Source organism: Apium graveolens, chromosome 4 (assembly GCF_009905375.1).
Source record: "Apium graveolens cultivar Ventura chromosome 4, ASM990537v1, whole genome shotgun sequence".
In the NCBI taxonomy this organism is placed as follows: domain Eukaryota; kingdom Viridiplantae; phylum Streptophyta; class Magnoliopsida; order Apiales; family Apiaceae; genus Apium; species Apium graveolens.
Window position 1 is genome coordinate 28,608,902 of NC_133650.1, and position 19,044 is coordinate 28,627,945.

Below are 19,044 nucleotides of genomic sequence, written 5' to 3' on the forward strand. Positions count from 1 at the left end.
ATATATATAACTATTTATAACAAAAACATTATCAAATGGATATTATTTATTTATCTATGAAGAACTTGTACTTGTAATAATTTTTTAGATATAAAAAATTAATTAAATTTAAACGATTATGAAATATATATAATATGATATATGTATATAACTAATAAAATAAGGTTATTAAATTGGATATGATTAAAATGCGTCCGATATTTATTTTTCGATTTTTCCTCAATATATTAATTAATAATCGATAGCTCTTCTGTTACCAATTTTTTGAACAACAATTACGATTATGAGGAAACTGTTACTTCTTGTATGAATATGAATATCCCCTTTAGTTTCACATCATAAAATCAAAATGAAAAAGAAATATATATAACAATAGGAAGCTCTGTCATAGAAATCGGCGATTTTTATTTTTTTCAAAAATCGTCGATAAATCGTTAAAAAATATTTGTCTGTTTTGACCGATTTCCGATAAATCACCAATAAATTATTCTATATTTTTAAAAGATAAATCGCAAATCGATATCTCAAGCGAATAATTTCGATTTCCGAAATCCGTAAATCAACAATTAAATTTATATTTCCTTTCAAAAAATAGCAATTAAATTAAATTTTAGTTTATTTCAATTTTAAGTAGCAGTACACTTATTATAAATGCCCCCAATTCAAGAAGTTGCCCTAATTGAAAGAGCTGAATTCAGCAGAAAATCAGGTAAAATGACTTCAAACCAATCTCCTCCATTACATGCAATTGCTTGGTTATATATAGATGGTAATATTATCCAAAACGGTGTTGATGGTTGTTGTTATGATTCTCCTATGTCTAGATTTGTTAGGCTTGATGTGTCTTTTAAATTTAAACAGCTTTGTGATGTTGTATATGCAAAACTTAACATTGATTCTCGTTCATATGGGTTAAAGATTATGCATAGATGCTTTAATCCTGTCACTAAGATGTTTGCTGTTGCCCCTATTCTTGATGATGATGATGTTGAGTTGATGTTTGAGTTGGTTACTTCTTTGGGTGTTAAGAATTGTGTTGTTGAGCTTTATGTTGAAAGGGTTGGGTATGTGGATAGAGGGGTCGATGTGGATGTGAATGTGGATGTTCCGTTGCCTTTGAATTCTTCAAGTGAGCAAATTGGGTTAGGTTGTGGGGATTTGGGGAAAAGAGGTGGAGATTTCAGAGATGGTTTGCGTTCGGGAAAGAGATGGAAGACTGTTGAGGTTGGTCGGGATTTGGGAAGGGAAGGGGGAAATGTGGAGGTTGGTCAACGTTTGGGAGAGGGAGGTGGAAACGTGGAAGGTAGTGGGGATTTGGGGAGAGGGGGTGATATTGTGGAACTGAGTGATGGTGTCGAAAGTGATGGGTCGAATAAGAAGATGTTTTATATGGAACGTGTGGATACGCAAGGGAAGAGGGTTTCGAGGAAAGGAAACAAAGGGGGAGATAGTGGAATCCCTTTATATAGAAGTTTTGATGGATCTTTTATGGTAGCATCACTAAAGGAGCCGGTGTTTACCGCAATTGGGGATGTGACTAATGTTACGGATTTGGACAAGGGGATGGTTTTTGTGTCGCGGGATGAATTGGCAGATATAGTTTCCCAAGTTCATAATCGTAATCAGCAGGAAATCAAAGTGATGAGGGCAGATGCGAGTCACTGGACTGCAGATTGCAAGCAGAAACCAAGTGGTTGTAAATGGAGATTGACTGCTTCTAAGAGAAGGCGGCATGGCTTTTTCGAGATCATGAATATCTCGGGTTCGCACACTTGTGGTATCCTTAGTGTCGCCCCGGATAATGCTAATTTACAACCGACTATCCCAGCAGAGGATGCAGATGCTAATCTACACTTAACTATTCCACCGGAGGATGCTACTTTACAGCAGACTATAACACCAGAGGATGTTAATTTACAGCAGACTATAACACCAGAGGATGCTGATTTGACTTGTTTAAACATTGAAGAAGTTCTCAATGCCCAAGTTGTTGATCCTTCTGTTTAAGGGAAAGGTATACTAGCTAGCAGAGTTGGTAGGTTTTGTAGTTATGTACCAGAAGGAAGAAAATGAGAGAACTTTGACTATGTAGAACTTATTTTCCTCTTGCTGATTACTTACCATCAAGTAGGTTTGTAGATTTGCTTCCCTGGTTGTGGTTAGCTTTCTCTGCAAATTATTTATTTCATGGCGCCAACTTGAACATTTTCTTTGTTTACAGACTTACAGTGAGGAACTTATGCTTGATACTCATATGTCCTTTCTTGATATGTTAAAGAGCCCATTTGAAAGACAATTGAAGTGAATAGGCATGTGTTTGTAGTTGATGAATCTTATCAATTACCATACAGATATATGCCTAAGAAACTGAGCTTAATAAGTATAAAAATTATCATGTGATTCTATGTACAGGTTTGTCAACTATGATCTGATACGGTTACCATGAATAATCAAGAAATGTTCATGTAAAAGTATCTTCCGATATTTAATGATTTAGTTTGCTTTATGACATTTAAGTCGACTCAAAATATTTTTCCTCAGAGTAACTTGCTATTGTGTACTTTGTTTCCTCAATTTTACACGAACCTCTTGTTAATTGTTATGCATATAGTCCCAAACCAGTTCACAGAAAGTATGGGAATTCACACAGATGAGTCTACAGAGTCTAAATTCTCTGTGATGAATTTTAACCAAGTTGCTTGGTTTTATATGCTGAATGTCTTCGGATTTAATGTTTGATTTTAATAACCTGCTTCACTGCACATGCTAAAGTTACGGAGATGTCAGCTGTTGAGATAAAATTGTTTGTATGTTATACCTAGGTTCAGCACTGAATAAAATTGGGCTAATCCATCAATGATAAAAGGTCAATTGTGTTTGTGTTCCCCAATTGCCTCATGCCTGTTAGCACCATTTGGTTACTGTGTAAAACATTATATGCAATTGTTACATAGATAAACACATTGCTTCTAAGACTAGTCAGTGTGCACAAAAAAACTTAAGAATTGACATTCCTTCTGAAGATCAAGAACCTAAAGTTGCTAAAATGCCAGAATTACATCACTTATAACATATTTACGTATTACACGAGGGGTTTCTTTTGCTGATGGTTGATGTGGCTGAAACGTCTGAATCAGACCCCCAGTCTTCACCAACTGCCTGGTTCTTGCCATGGAAGAGTTGCATTTTTTGTTGGATTGTGATGGATATTTATGACTGTATTGTATAATGTTGGGTTCCTTTGTGATTTTGGAACTTTTGTAGTTCATTGCATTCTTTTGAGTTTGTAAAAGAAGAGCCGTGTCCAATTATTTACCTGATATTTCCTTTTAATTTGAATACCTATTACAAGAAATGTAGTTCACTCTCAGAAAAAAAAAAAGATATCACAACTATGGTACTATTTTGTGAATGTCATTATATATTCTTACTTGCATTCATTTCTTATAAATAGACTAAAGGTCAATCAAAATAAATATTATTTCTGGTTTCTAAAAATTCAATCCCCATCATCCTCTTGTACCCTTAATTTTGTTCACCAAATATATATATAGTTATTAGTGTTGAAGATGCCAATTAGATAAATAAATTATTTTCAGTTTGTGTCTGTGTGTGCGCGCCCTCGTGTGTGTGTGAGAGAGAGATATGTAGAATTATAATCCAAGTACTTAAGATGTCAATTGATGAACAAAATAATTTGTGTGTGTGTGTGAATTTGTAGAATTATAATCCAAGTTCTTAAGATGCCAATTTGATGAGCAAAATATTTTGTTTGTGTGCGCGCGCCCAGAGCAGATCAATTCAGAACTAGGTTCAGCATTACTCACATGTAAACAAATTTACCAGCTGCAATACTATGAGTCTATGAGTTGTTGGTAGATGCACCAAGTTCTGCAGTAACTCGGACAATCTATTACTCCTCAAGAAAATACAACCCGAAATTAAATTCCAGAGCAAGGTGAAAGCCGAAAGGTATCAATCAATGTTCCTAAAAATAGTTGGATGAGAGAAGACTGTAGAAAAGTAAAGAAAGAAACATGTAGAACACCAAGGCTGAGATTACAATTACCTAAACTTCTTTAGAATCCTGGGATCAAGATAATTCCGACAATGGAGAGCTTATCAAGGCTTGCATAGTTTCATACTGCAGTCTTCGCCATATGTGGCGACCAGGTTCCTGTGGGGGTGATGAGTGATACGAATCACATCTCTCATGCACCTGACAGCACCAGAACATGTGGTTATTGACTATATATGATATCGCAGATACACATTAGATACATAAAAGGCTTAATTATCAGTCAAGACAGCGACGGTTCTCTGCCCTTTAAAGTATAACATGATGTACACATGAACTCTTTAACAAAAAAATTATATATATTGACCCCTTAACTATATGTTGTGTACCCTTCAACCCTTTTGCTATTTTTTTTCCCGATATTACCCTTAAAGGTTGTATACTTCAGCCCCTAAAATATGAATTTTGTACATTTTAACCTTTAATCATTTTTTATATACTTTTTTTGATTCTTACGAAAAATTATTTAAAATTACTTAACATCTAATTTTTTAATAATATTATTTATCATATTAATTAATCTATACAATCAAATAAGTTTTAATTTATATTTGTTATAATTGCATATATTCTAAGATATTATTAGTATATTAAAATTTTGCAAGTTTTTTCTATAAGCAAAATTTATAATTCTAGTAATATTCACCGAAAGTAAACTAAATACAATACATTTTTAATTATTATATTATACATTTATATATATTATATTATTTAATAAATAAAAATGACAAGAAAATTATTAACGAACAATATTGTCCTTGAAGTATCTGATGGCGGACATAATAACCCTTGAGGTTGAGGGTAGTATTGGAAGAAATTTTGACAAAATGGTTAAAGTGAACAAATCTCATACTTGAAAGGTTAAAATATATAACATTTTTCTTTAGGGGTTTATGTGTACAATGTGTCATACTTTAAGGTTTAAGTTATAATTAAGCCTACATGAAAACATGAAGCATTATATTTACAACAAAAATTTTCCACTGTCCTAAAGATTCCTTGATTTCTAGTTTTCTTTTCTCCTTTTTTCGCGCAACCATTTCAAAGAACTTTTATCGTCTAGAGGTACTTAAAATTTTAAAGATATTCAGTAAACGCATGTCATTCATTTAATAGATAATTGCCCACATTCAGTATACACATTATACCATAATGAAATAATTAACCTATTAGCAGATCGAGAAGCAAGTAAAAGATAGAAAATATGATTGGGACGTTTTTCTATGGCATCCTCTCAACAAATCGAGAGTAGTTAGTCAATTAAAACTACTCAATCTGGAAGGCCTAAAATGCACAAGGAATCTCCTTCCAATCTCAAAGTAATAGTTTTTGTGATAGAAAGCAATAAGAAATAAAATTCTCTGAAATCAGATTATCTTACTTACCTTCATCAGATGCTCTAGTTTACTGGATCGGTGGCTGAAGCAGTACATATTTCTGCAACACGAGTAGCCAATATTAAAATAACCGAAAAAATAACCCCAGCTTTAGTGTACCGATAATTTTCTATTCTTCACCGCGCACACGACACCTGCTTGTCCATGTGGAACTCATTACAAGATTTAGAGCAACTCTTTGGTCCAAATTTGGACCGACTTGGGTCCAAATTTGGACCGAACCGAACCTCTCACCAACTCTAACAGTTTGGTCTAAATTTCGGTTCAAATCTCAAAATGTGTATTTAATTATTTTAAGGTCTTATAAAAATAAATATATTATTTTTGTATGATATAAGATATTATCTTTATATTTTATTATTATTATTAATCACTTGTTTTATTTTAAAATTGTTAATAAATGAATAATAGAATTCTAATTAAACTTCAAATATATATGAAAAATAGTAAATCCTGATTCAACACCAACTGTCCCGTCCAACTTTAACCGAGAAAGATATCGGTCCGAACTTGTCTGCATTTGACATTAATTCAACTGATGAAGAAATTGGGACAACATCAACTGGTCGCCCAATTGGAGTGAAAAAAGCAAAAGGAAAACGCAAACACGAAGAAGGAATTGCTAAAATTTTATTAAAAGATTTGAACTCTATATCTGATCCAAATTTACGTGAATTTGTTCGTGATGAACAGACTAGAATCATGTTGAAAAGATCAGAAGAGCAACGTTCTTCATCTCAAAGTCGAGGATCTGAAGATGAAGGTCAAGGATCTCAAAACAACCTAAATAGTTACGGGCAATATTTTGACTATCTTGGAAGAATTCGATTTAATTTTTGACGGATTAAATTAATAATTTAGTTCTTATCGCATTTTCATTTATGTTGTGTTTCAAATTAAGTTTTATGTGTTGTAATCTTTATTTTAATGTTTGAATGTATTCGTAATTTGGATTCAAGAAATGCAATGATATTTATTTAATTACGTTTAAATATTTTTTAATTTAAATTATTATTTAAATAAATAATAATAATATCATAATATCGGTTAATTGCATTTATAAAAACCTGAAATCAAAATTTTATGTAATAAACTAAAAGAAATATATTAAAAATTATTATTTTAATCTCGGTCCAAATTTGGACCGATGAATAGCACTATTCATCGGTCCAAATTTGGACCGAGATTTAGACCGCTATTGGGTGAATTTGGATCGAAATCGGTTCAAATTTGGACCTTTAGGCCACTCCTGAAGTTGCCTTAGGCCATTACTTTATACATCAAGTTTATTAATAATCAACTTAAAAGATTGAATATCACAATACCTAGAACAATATATTTTAACTTTAAATGAAACGAACCTTATGACTGGAACATTTTATATTTGTGTAAACGAGCCTTATGAAATGTTTTTGATCAAATCGAAAATGTACTTCACACTTTACTACCAAGAGTATATCGGGCTAATGCCATGCAGACAATACCAACACCTAGGGGTGTACACGGTTTGACCCACCCGACCAATCTAAATCGAACCGACCCTATTTCGGTCGAATCAAACCGATTTTTTTCAACCCGATATATAGTTGGGTTGAAAAAATGTCAACCCGATTTAATTGGGTTGGATATGGTTTTCGATAATTTTAAACCAATCCAACCCAACCCGATTAAAATATATATATACATGCTAATAAGTTAATCCAAAATTATGTTTAGGCCATTTACATAAATCCATATATTTCTAACTCTAAATGTAACTTATAACCTGTATGTTCATAGTTCATTTCATAATAATAATAGATGTTTGATTAGTGTTATATTTTTTGCATTAATGATTCATTCCAATATTTAAAGCGTAAACAATATTATTAGTACTTTTGATGTCGAAAATTAGATGATTAAGGCTATTCAATATGGAGGACTGTAATATTGTTTTGAACTATTTTCAAGTGTTTTAAATTTTGAAACCTTATGTTTTATTATAATTTTTTATATTAATTTTGTATATTTAATAAACCGATCAAACCGATCCAAACCGAACCAAACCAAAGTATACAAATTGGTTTGGGTTACAAATTTAAACGATTTGGGTTGGATTGAAATTTTGAAAACCCGAACTAATTAGGTTGGGTTGCTAAATTCTCTCAATCCGCCTAACCCGATCCGTGTACACCCCTGCCAACACCTGACACATAACAAATATAACCATACATTGGATTTTGCAAACGCTCTAAGCTCTAGTATGTTACCATTTTATAATGCCCGTCATCAAGTATGTATTGCATAACAGAGTTTCTAGAGGGGATGTTCTAGAATCTAGACATTATTTTTACTATATACGGTTTTCCACTTCCACCTTGTGTTTTATTTAACATGTTCACTATTCCTTCATAAAGTCCGTATATTATCTTCTGCAATTTTGTACTCTTTCGGTTATTTGTAAAGTTGAATGTTATGAACTTATAAGAAGCTTTGTATTTTACTTCATGAACTTCTACCAATTACTTGAGCGAATAAATTACTATCTCCGTTCCCCTATTTTTTTACAGTTTTTAACCCAAGTTTTATATTTATTCGAAAATATGTAACCATAAGTATCTTGAGGTTAACGTACAAGCCTATACTTATACTACTCCATCACAATTTCTCTTTACAATGCCATGAATCATTGTTCTTTTTGTCTGAGATTGCTCTTCTGATTGTTTATGCTAGACAAAAAATCAAGAGTAGCAATATTAGAAAATAAAAACACCACCTGGAAAACAGTATTCAATTTTATCAAAAATTTGTATGTTTTGCATAGTGGCTACTGCATATTAAAGAATTTATTTTTCCTTCTGTCTTGAGTACTCGTGGTTTTATATGAAAATCTTGATTATCAATAGGAGGAAACGCATTAAGTCTGGCTTGCGATTGTTATTACGATTACCTGTGCAAGTAAAATAGTAATATTTGTGCCGAACTCCACATTTAAAATGACAATCTATTTGAAACAAAAGGTGTACTCAACTAAAACACAAAAGATAAAGTTCTCCAACTCAAAGTACCTTTCTGTACCATCAAATGAAGTGCTTAGGAGCTGACTTCGATCACGAGAGAAGACAAGACTTGTTACTCCTTAAGAATGTGCACGTTCAAGACGACGCAAGCACTGGCCAGTTCTGATGCGCCAGACATTGTACTCTACGATATTATAGTGATGCTAATCTGCAAAGTCTATGCAAATCTTAAAGTCATTTCAAAAACAAATTTCTTTCCTTGTACTTAAACTCTATCAATTTACCTTAGCATTTCAATCTTTCTAATTATATGAAAACTTGGAGAAGTCCTTCCATATACTCTTACTTTAATTTTCCCATCTTGAGATCCAGAAGCAAGCATCTCTGAGTCCCTGCTAAAATGAACACAATATACAGTATCCTCATGCATCATGAATTTTTCCTGAAGACGTTTATTACAGTAGTTCAATAAATTAAGGACTTCTTGAAAAACTTATTATGAAGTAAAAATTAATATTCCATAATGACATAGAGGCAACAACTATAGTAATTACGTAGAAACAATGGTTCTCCCTGTTCATAAATCCAAGAAACCAATACAGCCTTCATCTACACTATATTATATCCACTTATAATTGTTATTATTCTCTAAGAAACAATCTTTATAAACATTTAAATCTTGTACAAGGAATTAACTATTAATTTGTCTTCAAGGTTCAAATGCTAAATCTTAGCAAGTTTATAGGCATTAATCATTGATATTTTAACAAAATTATTATATTTACCAAGATACAGTTACACCTCTACAACTGCCTCAAACAGAGAGATGGTGCAAACTGTGACTACATGCTCACTTACGTTAAACGAGTATGCAGTATGCATAAGAGCATCGTGATAATTCGATTGTATGACACAAATAATGTATGGTACACAAATTCACCAAATATAACTCACCTCAGCTTGATACTGGAGATCCTTTTTAAATTTCCCACTTAAATGATCCCAAACCGGAGGAAAATCAATTGGAAATTTCATGATATTTTATGATCATTTGCAATAACTTCTAGTCCATGATGACTAACGATAAGGAAATGAATATATCATAATCTAATACATGCACTTGAATACACAGAGCACAATGATATGGCATAAGAGACCCGGGCAGGAATCAAACTGGACTAAAGGGGTCAGGCTCAACCGACCTGCTAAGACCCCCCTCTCCCAGGCCAATCAAACATAGGAGCCCAGACCCGGGTCTATCCTACTTCCCGGATCCGGATCCGCCTGCATACCTGGATCCGGATCGAGGCCAAAACCACAGTGAGAGAGGTCTCAGCAGACGCATCACATCCCACAACCCGCCAAGGAGGGGTACGTGGGCACGTGACTATGACAGCTATCAACAACCAACACACCAGACAAGCACGGCGCGTGTCAGAGGCCGTTAGGACACTCTGGGGGTGGTCCTCCCCTGGACACGTGTAAGCAATCTGCCCAAGCCAGGCGTCCTCCGCTCCCAAGATCCAACGACCCAGATTTAGAGGTAACTACCCCTAAACCCTACCTTGGGGCTATATATACCCCCAAGACTGAAGGGTTTAGGGGTTGGATAATAATTTCTCTTGCACTCACACACTCACATACACTCAAAAACATACAGCGGCCATCACATATAAACACACATACACAGCAGCCTCTAAATTACATAAACATATATCCCTTCATCTTCTCCAAAGCCTGTTCTCATTCTCACACCGGAGGCGCCGTGGGAGCCAAACCCCCCTTTCGGTGTTGTTTTGCAGGCGCCCAACCAGCAGCTACACCCCATCCACGCATAGAAGGTCCAGGAACGCCGTCGGACGGAGCCGCCCGCTCACCGGAGTTATCATTTGGCGCTAGAAGGAGGGGGCTCCATCCTTGGGTCTCGGTGCCCCTGGATTCATCTTCATCAGCAAACTCTTGAGAGAGTCCACTTTCAAACCTGTAAGAACATAAACAACCAAACCCTTTCTTGAATATGAGTTTTCATTTTAGCCACGTTTGTATGAGCTTCTTGCTTTAGGCCGTGTTTGTGTGAGCCCGCTCTTGTTTGTTAAGTTTTAGTTGTTTAGGGTTTGATAATCTTGGTAATCTCGAAGCCTGGGGTTTAATAGTCCTGGTGGTTTAAAACCCAGAACTGTTTTAGCTTGCGTATTTTCATTTGTGTTCGAGAGCCTGTTGTTCTTGTTTGGTATTATTTTTAGCAAAACCCAGAAAGTTTGCTTGCTGTTATTCTGGAAAATTTTTGTAATATTCAAAAAAGCAACCTCAGATCCATATTTATAGCCTCAAATCTTGGTCAGTTGTTTGTACAATTGTGGTAATGGAAAGAGCAGAAAAAAGTACAGCTGGTAGGCCCTCCGCCAGTACCCACATTCAAGATCAAGACCCCTCTCAAGTTCAAGAACCTGGGGGAGACAGGGAGACCTTCCAGGAGCAACCACTGACACAGCATACTCCAATCAGGGATGCTAGAAATGTCATAGAGCTAAATCAGTACAAGTACACCAATGTTCCAGTTGCAGAGGAGCATATGGCTAACTTAACAAGCCATGAACTTGCTGAAGCAATCAGGCTCTACAGAGATGAACAAGCCCGGGCTCAGATGGAATTTGAGCAAGATGATGAGCAAGAAGAGTCCGGGGACTCTCAGCAATCCAGGAGATCTGTCTTCGACCGAATTGGGGCTAAGGCAAAAAAGAATCAAAAGGAGCCTGGAAAGAAGGAGACAGAAGCAACCAGAAAGAAAAAGCTAGAAGAAATCAGAGAAAAGATAAGAAAAGAGGAGGAGGAAAAGCTGGAGCAAAAAATTCAGAAAAGAATGCAGATGGAGGAGGAGAGACTCCTAGCTAAAACAAAAGGAAACAGAACTCGGAGGGACCCTACCCCCGAACTCATTTCCGATGACGAAGAGGAGGGTCAGAAAGATCTCAAGGAAATGATCTACGAGCTTCAGAGAAAAATGGAAAAAGAATCTGGGGTGGAAGTTGGGGAGACCCTCACGCCCTTCAGCCACTCCCTAGAAGCCATCCCCCGACAGAAAAATCTCAAACACTACAACTTCGATTCTTTCGATGGGCTGGGGGATCCGGAAGAGCACCTCAACTATTTCGAACAGATAGCTCAGATATACTATTACAATGACTTGACGAAGTCCAGATTCTTCGCCTCGACCCTCAAAGGGGGGGCTCAAAGATGGTTCAGCAGAATCCCATCAAGAAGCATCCATTCCTGGAAAGAATTCAGAGAAGCCTTCCTTAGAAGATTCAGAGCTAATAAAACACATGAAATGCACATGTGCCACCTGGAGACAATCCGCCAGTACGATAACGAAGCACTCTCAGCCTATATGCGGAGGTTCCAGGAAGCCATCAACAAAGTCTCGAATCTCGATGAAAGGGAGGCTCTAAGCATATTTCGAAGAAACCTGGATCCAGAACACAACGAGAGATATATTGTGGAATTGATAAACAAGGAACCCCAAAGCCTGGCCGCTGCTTATTCTATGGCAGCCCGGTTCATAAAAGAAACGGATGTTCTTCAGGCAATGAGAATGACTCGGAATGGAGGAAACAGGAACAAATCTTCTGATGACCGACCGAAAGGGGGTTACCATCAGGAGAAAAAGTTCAAACAAAGCAACCAAACCCAGCAAACAAATGTGGTACAAAATACCCCAATATTCCAAAGATTGGGCCCTAAAACAGAGTCAAAAAGTGATCTCGGTCCCCCTAGGCAGCAAAGGGAGCCTAGGCAAGAGCCAGAGTGGACACAACTAAACAGGACCCAGGAAGAGATATTGAAGGAGATCAAGGGAAAGCCATTCTACTATCCTCCAAAGCCAATGCAGACTCTCCCAGAGAGCAGGCCTTACAACAGACAGTGCGACTATTATGAAACCCATGGGCACAAGACTGAGAATTGTCTCTCTTTAAAATACTTCATTAAAGATCAAGTCAAGAAAGGCAACCTGAATTAATACATCTCAAGGGAGAAAAATCAGAGAGAGGAAAGGCAGAGAAAAGGTAAGAATGTGGTAAATGTGGTCCTGGGAGGCTCACACTCTCCCCCTAGGAGCCCGAGCTCAGGAGATGAGGTATTCTCAATTCAATCCTACCCGGAGATGATGATCTCATTCAGCAGCAAGGATTATGAAGGGGTCAACCCAAATCATAACGAAGCCTTGGTGGTAACACTTGATATCTTTGACAACGAAGTGAGAAGGATGCTGATTGATAATGGATCTTCAGTAAACATACTTTTCAAGCATACTGTGGACCGGATGAAGCTAGGGAGCGTGCGCTCAAATGAATGCCGAGAGGACCCTCTGTATGGGTTCGGAAACAACTTGGTCCCGATCCAAGGAACTTTGTACTTGCCAGTGATATTTGGATCGGTCCCAAACCAAGTAACCCATGTGATTAAGTTCTACGTGATCAATACTCCCTCATCTTACAACGAAATAATCGGGCGCTCAGCTTTGACCAGGATCCAAGCAATCACCTCCATACCACATTTGAAAATCAAGTTCCCAACCCCAACCGGGGTAGGAGAAATCAAGGGAGACTATGAGGTAGCTGAAAGATGTTATAGCCAGGCTCTGGTAATGGCTGAGACCCATCAAGACAACAAGAGAAAGGCTGTCGTGCTCCGGAAACAGCAAAGTATTAAGAAACATCGCCAACAATCAAGGGATGATGGAAGAAAAGAAGTTCAGGTCATAGAGACCCTCTCAGATCCAAAAGTAACCAAAAAAGGCTCAGAAGAGCAAAAAAGCAACCAAGTCACAGGAGGGATTGAATTGGGCCTAGGCATTGACCAAACAAACCCTACTGTGCAAGCAACCAACCCAGAAATGACTGAAGAAAGGAACAATAAAGAGATGACAGCCCACGCTCAGATTTACATGAAAAAGAACACAGAGGCTCGGATCCAAAAGATGGTATCAGATACAGATCAATCCAAAATAGAGGCCGCTGTTGAAACAGAAACAATTCTGATCAGCAAAAGCGATCCTTCAAAAAAGATAAAGATAGGATCCGGGCTCGAGGCTAATTTCAAAAAAGACCTGGTGTCACTACTCCAAGGGTACTCTGATATATTCGCTTGGACCCCAAAAGAAATGCCCGAGTTGGATGAATCCATAGCAATGCATAGCTTGGACGCCAACCCAGAGAGGAAGCCAGTCAAGCAAAAGAGAAGAAATTTTGCCCCGGAGAGGCAGAAAGCAATCGATGAAGAAATTGAGAAACTACTGAAAGCTGGAATAATATGCGAAGTCAAGTACCCAGAATGGCTGGCAAATGTAGTGATGGTTAAAAAACCAAACAGAAAGTGGAGAATGTGTATCGATTACACAGACTTGAACAGTACATGCCCCAAAGACCCTACCCCTTGCCAAATATTGATCAATTGATCGATGCAACCTCTGGGCATGTGATGCTAAGTTTCATGGACGTCTATTCGGGTTACAACCAGATCAAGATGAATCCCAGAGACATTCTAAAGACAGCATTCATCACCCGCAGGGCGGTCTATGCCTATGTAATGCTGCCGTTCGGATTGACTAATGCGGGAACGACATATCAAAGGTCAATGAATAAAATCTTCAAGGACCAGATTGGAAGGAACCTGGAATCCTATATGGACGATATGATTGCAAAATCCACAAGCGTCCCCGGGCACATAGGAGACCTGAGAGAATGCTTCGACAACTTGAGAAAATACTCACTCAGGCTCAATCCAGAAAAATGCACATTTGGAGTAGGGGCAGGAAAATTCCTTGGATTCATGATAAGCAACCGAGGAATTGAAGCCAACCCAGAAAAGATAAAGGCAATTCAAGAGATGAAGGCCCCCAGAACACAAAAAGATGTGCAAAAGCTAGCAGGATCACTAGCAGCACTCAGAAGATTCATCTCCAAGCTAGCTGAAAGATGCCTACCCTTCTTTGACCTGTTAAAAGGAGCAACCAACAAGAGACAAGTTAATTGGAGCCCGGAATGCCAAAGCGCATTTGAAGAAATCAAAAGGTACCTTTCTCAACCCCCTGTGTTAACAAAAGCTCAACCCGGGGAACCCCTATCCCTTTACCTGTCAGCAGGGGTCCTGGCAGTTGGAGCGGCCTTGATCAGGGAAGAGAATGGCAAACAGCAACCAGTTTATTATGTGAGCCAAGTGCTAAAAGATGCAGAGACCCGGTACCCGAGGCTAGAAAAGTTTGCTTATGCCTTAGTCACAGCATCCAGGAAACTCAGACACTACTTCCAGGGAAGGGAGATACGAGTTGTAACAAATCAACCATTAAGGAAGATAATACACAAGCCAGATGTCTCAGGGAGGTTGGTAAATTGGTCAGTTGAGCTAAGTCAGTTCAATCTAAGTTTCATTCCTAGAACAGCAATCAAAGCACAGGCTCTAGCTGATTTCATCATAGAATGCAATTTCCCAGAAGAAGAGCCCGTGCCCATGAGCATTGACCCTGAGAGAAACATAGATCAAGAAACAGAATCCTGGGCTCTCAAAGTTGATGATTCTTCAACAAATGAGAGATCGGGAGCAGGGCTCATCCTAAAGAGCCCAGAAGGGTTCACAATCCAAACAGCAATCTCATTCGCATTCTCAGCAACAAACAACCAGGCAGAGTACGAGGCCTTGATTGCAGGATTGAAGCTAGCAAGAACACCCAGGATTCAGAATCTCAAAATCTACAGCGACTCCCAGATCGTCGTAAAGCAAACAAATGGCGAGTACATAGCCAAGGATCCAGTTCTAGCCAAGTACCAGGCTCTGGTCCAAAGCTACCTAACCTCCATACCAAAAATCCAAGTCATCCAAATCAGCAGAGAGGAGAATTCAGAAGCTGATGCATTGTCTAAACTTGTTCAAAATTCGTCAGACCTGGATTGCTCCGTCTACTTCGAAGAATTACAGAAACCAAGCACAGAATCTGAGGAAGTCATGGAGATAGAAAACAGTCCGAATTGGATGACTCCATTCATCAACTACTTGGAAAAGGGAGAGCTCCCGGAGGATAAAAGGAAGGCTCAAAGGTTAAAAGCAAAAGCTTCGAAATTCTTCATGGAAGAGGGAATACTCTATCGCCGGACCTTCTCCTCCCCAACACTCAAGTGCATAGGCCCAGGAGAGGCACAATACTGCCTCATGGAAGTTCACGAAGGAATCTGCGGGGACCACATGTCCGCAAAAGCACTAGCTCACAAAATCATAAGGCAGGGGTACTACTGGCCTACTATCCACCAGGATTCAATAGACTTTGTGAAAAAATGCAAGGAATGTCAACTCTTCAGCAATGTAACACAGATGAGCCCAGTCCTACCCTCCTCAGTCTTGTCACCAATCCCATTTGCTGTATGGGGAATCGATATCATGGGACCCTTTCCCAGAGCCAGAGGAGACCTCAGATACTTACTAGTCTCAGTTGACTATATGACAAAATGGGTAGAGGCAAAGGCAATGAGAACAATAAACCAACAAGACTGCATCAAGTTCATGGACAACATATCGATGAGGTTTGGGATCCCGAGGGTACTGGTCTCAGATAATGGTCCACAGTTCGTTGGTTCAGAATTCGAATCCTACCTTCAAGAAAGGGGCATCCGGCACAAGAAGTCATCAGTAGCCTACCCTCAAGGAAATGGCCAAGTTGAAGTAACAAACCGAATACTTCTCAGGGGGATAGAGAAGAGACTAAGGGAAAGCAAAACCAAATGGCCAGAAGAATTGCCTAATGTACTTTGGGCATACAGAACAAGCCCCAAAACAAGCACAGGAGAAACCCCCTTCAAGCTGGCTTATGGAACTGAAGCCATGCTACCAATTGAAGTAGGATCCCCCTCCCATCGAGCAATCAACTTTGATGAGATAGCAAATGAGGAGGGGCTCAGAACGAATATTGAGCTAATTGATGAAGTCCGAGACCAGGTAGTGGCAAGAATGGAAAAATATAAGCAGAAAACAAGAGAGCACTTCAGCAAGAAGTCCCGGGTCAAAAACTTTCAAGTTGGAGACCTGGTACTTCGAGACACGGAAGCTTCAGACCCCACCAACACTGGAAAGCTAATGCCAAAGTGGGAAGGCCCATACAAAGTCAAGGAAGTTCTAAGGCCAGGAACATACAAGCTCATGAACATGGATGAGTCTGAATTACCGAATACATGGCATGGACTCAGGCTCAGAAAGTTTTACCAGTAGAAAAAGCAACCAAAAGCAACCAGACTGTAGCCTATGGCAAGCAACCAATCTATGATCCTATAGCTTGTATGAAAAAATTTGCAAATCAATGAAAAGATTTTTCCTTTCCTAGAAAGTTATCACTTTTAAATTACCAGTTATGGAAGCAAAAAATAACCCGGGCACGTTCTCATACCCGGGTTAGAAGCAAACAACAAAAGCTACCACTATTTGCTTAGAAAAATTCTAAGTAAATGGAGCAATCACCAATCCGGGTTAGACATACCCGGATTGAAAGCAAATTTAAAAGCAAAAAATAACCCGGATTAGTATTCAAATCCGGGTCACAAACAACCATTATGTACTTACATTTTCCAAGTACATAAAGCAAAAAAGCAAACATCAACCCGGGTGGGTCATATACCCGGATTGAAAGCAAATTTAAAAGCAAAAAATAACCCGGATTATCATTCAAATCCGGGTCACAAACAACCATTATGTACTTACATTTTCCAAGTACATAAAGCAAAAAAGCAAACATCAACCCGGGTGGGTCATATACCCGGATTGAAAGCAAAATTAAAAGCAAGTACATAAAGTAAAGAAGTAAGAATCAACCCGGACACTGTCCCATACCCGGACCAAACCCGATATGAACCCAGTCCGGATTAGGGGCAATAATAAGGATCCGGATTGCTCAAAAAGGAAAAACAACAGATAAAAGAAAAGCAAACATTTTCTAAGACGAAAGAAAATTTCAAAGAAGGATCCGGATTGACATCAATCCGGAACAAATCCAAATATTACATATAGTTCAAATCCAAGTACGAAATCAAGAAATCCTAGAAATGAAATTACATGGGCTGGGCCCGAAAAGCTTTGCAAAGCTGGTCCGGATCTAGAGGAAGCTGGGGCTCGGACCATCGTAGGGTTCCGGTTCACCTTGACCCTGTTCAACCGCAGCCTTTGCAGCAAGGAACTCCTGAATAAAGCTCTCCCAGGAAGCAAAGGGGTCAGTTTTGATATGGCGCTCGGCAACTACCCAGGACCTGCGCACCTCGGGAACCCCGGCCTGAGCAACCTCGAAGTCATAAACATCGCTGGCCTTGAACTCAGCAATGATGGCCTCCTTGTTCAGATTCTCTTTAGCAACAAGCTCGGCCTTGAGCCTCTCAACTTCCTGGGCCAGCCCCTCAGCCCGGGTCTCCGAATTCTTCAGTTTCTCGTTCAACCCGGCCTCCACAACCCGGAACCCCTCCCGGCCCTCCTCCAGTTCACCCCTTAGGGAATCAGAAAGCATCTTCTCAGCTTTAGTCCGGTTGTTAGCCTCCTTGAGCTCAGTGAAGGCAACATCGGAGCAGATAGATATCGCACTCCCGAGCTGAGAAACAAAAAAAAAGAGATTATAAGCAAAAAGTGGATTGGGGGGCATAATCCGGAACTACGGGATTAAAAATTCAGAAGTTACCTGCCCCCATTGACCTGTGACCCTTTTCAAGGCAGCAGTCATATTATAACCCTCAACCTCCTCCCAATCTTCCTCGGAGGGAATACTGGACATGAACCCGGCTAGGTCGATTAGAGTTTTGGTTCCTATCGTCACGGCCTCCCCATCCGGTCCCTTCCCCTCCGAGTCGCATATGACCCGGTCAGCAACAACAGTTTTTCCGCGAGGAGGCTTACCCGGGGCGGATTTCCTCTTCTTCGAAGGAGGTTCCTCATCAGAGATTTCCTGGACGTCTGGGTCCTTAGCGAGGGGAGCATTACCCGGATCAGCCACATTCCGGGGGGCAGAAGATTCGGCACCACCCTCTGCATCCGCAGATCCGGATCCGGTACCAGGGGCCCCCTTTGTTGTCTTGTATGCCAATCCCAATGAGTTAAAAGCTGCTGCATAAGCTGAAGAAGACATTATGGACCGGGATGCGGGGTTGTAATGCGGCAAACCTAAAAAATGGAAAAGGAAAACTATCACCATAGGATTCATAAAAATGCAAAGACTACCAAATCCGGAAATAGAATACTGCAGTAAGCCCGGACCATGTCAAGACGTTTTATGCAAATTAGCTACAAGTAAAAAACCAAAAGATACGGAAAAGCAGAGGGACCCGGATCAAAGACCAAAATAGACTTTGATCCGGACCAAAAATTACAAGATGCAAGCAAAAGGAAGGTAATCCGGTTCTCCAAGCTGGGATGGGGACCCGGATAAAAAAAAACAACATTAAGCAAGAACTTACAGCCAAGTTGGAACAGGAGTTTATGGTTCATGAACATATCCCGGGTTGGCTGGAACCCGAGACTACCACAAAATTTTCTAATTTGATCCACAGCCTCC

At 39.0% G+C, this 19,044-nt stretch overlaps 1 long non-coding RNA gene and 1 pseudogene across 1 annotated transcript; both read right to left on the minus strand.

The window, feature by feature from the left end:
• Positions 1–3,055: 3,055 nt before the first annotated feature.
• Positions 3,056–5,595, minus strand: LOC141716707 (uncharacterized). The gene is made up of 3 exons (XR_012573302.1): positions 5,464–5,595; positions 3,828–4,219; positions 3,056–3,342 (listed from the first exon to the last, which is right to left on the minus strand). It is a non-coding gene; the product is annotated as an uncharacterized LOC141716707 (long non-coding RNA).
• A 2,805-nt stretch (positions 5,596–8,400) lies between these two features.
• The window catches only part of LOC141718457 (suppressor of mec-8 and unc-52 protein homolog 1-like), a 47,199-nt pseudogene continuing 36,555 nt past the window's right edge, over positions 8,401–19,044 (minus strand).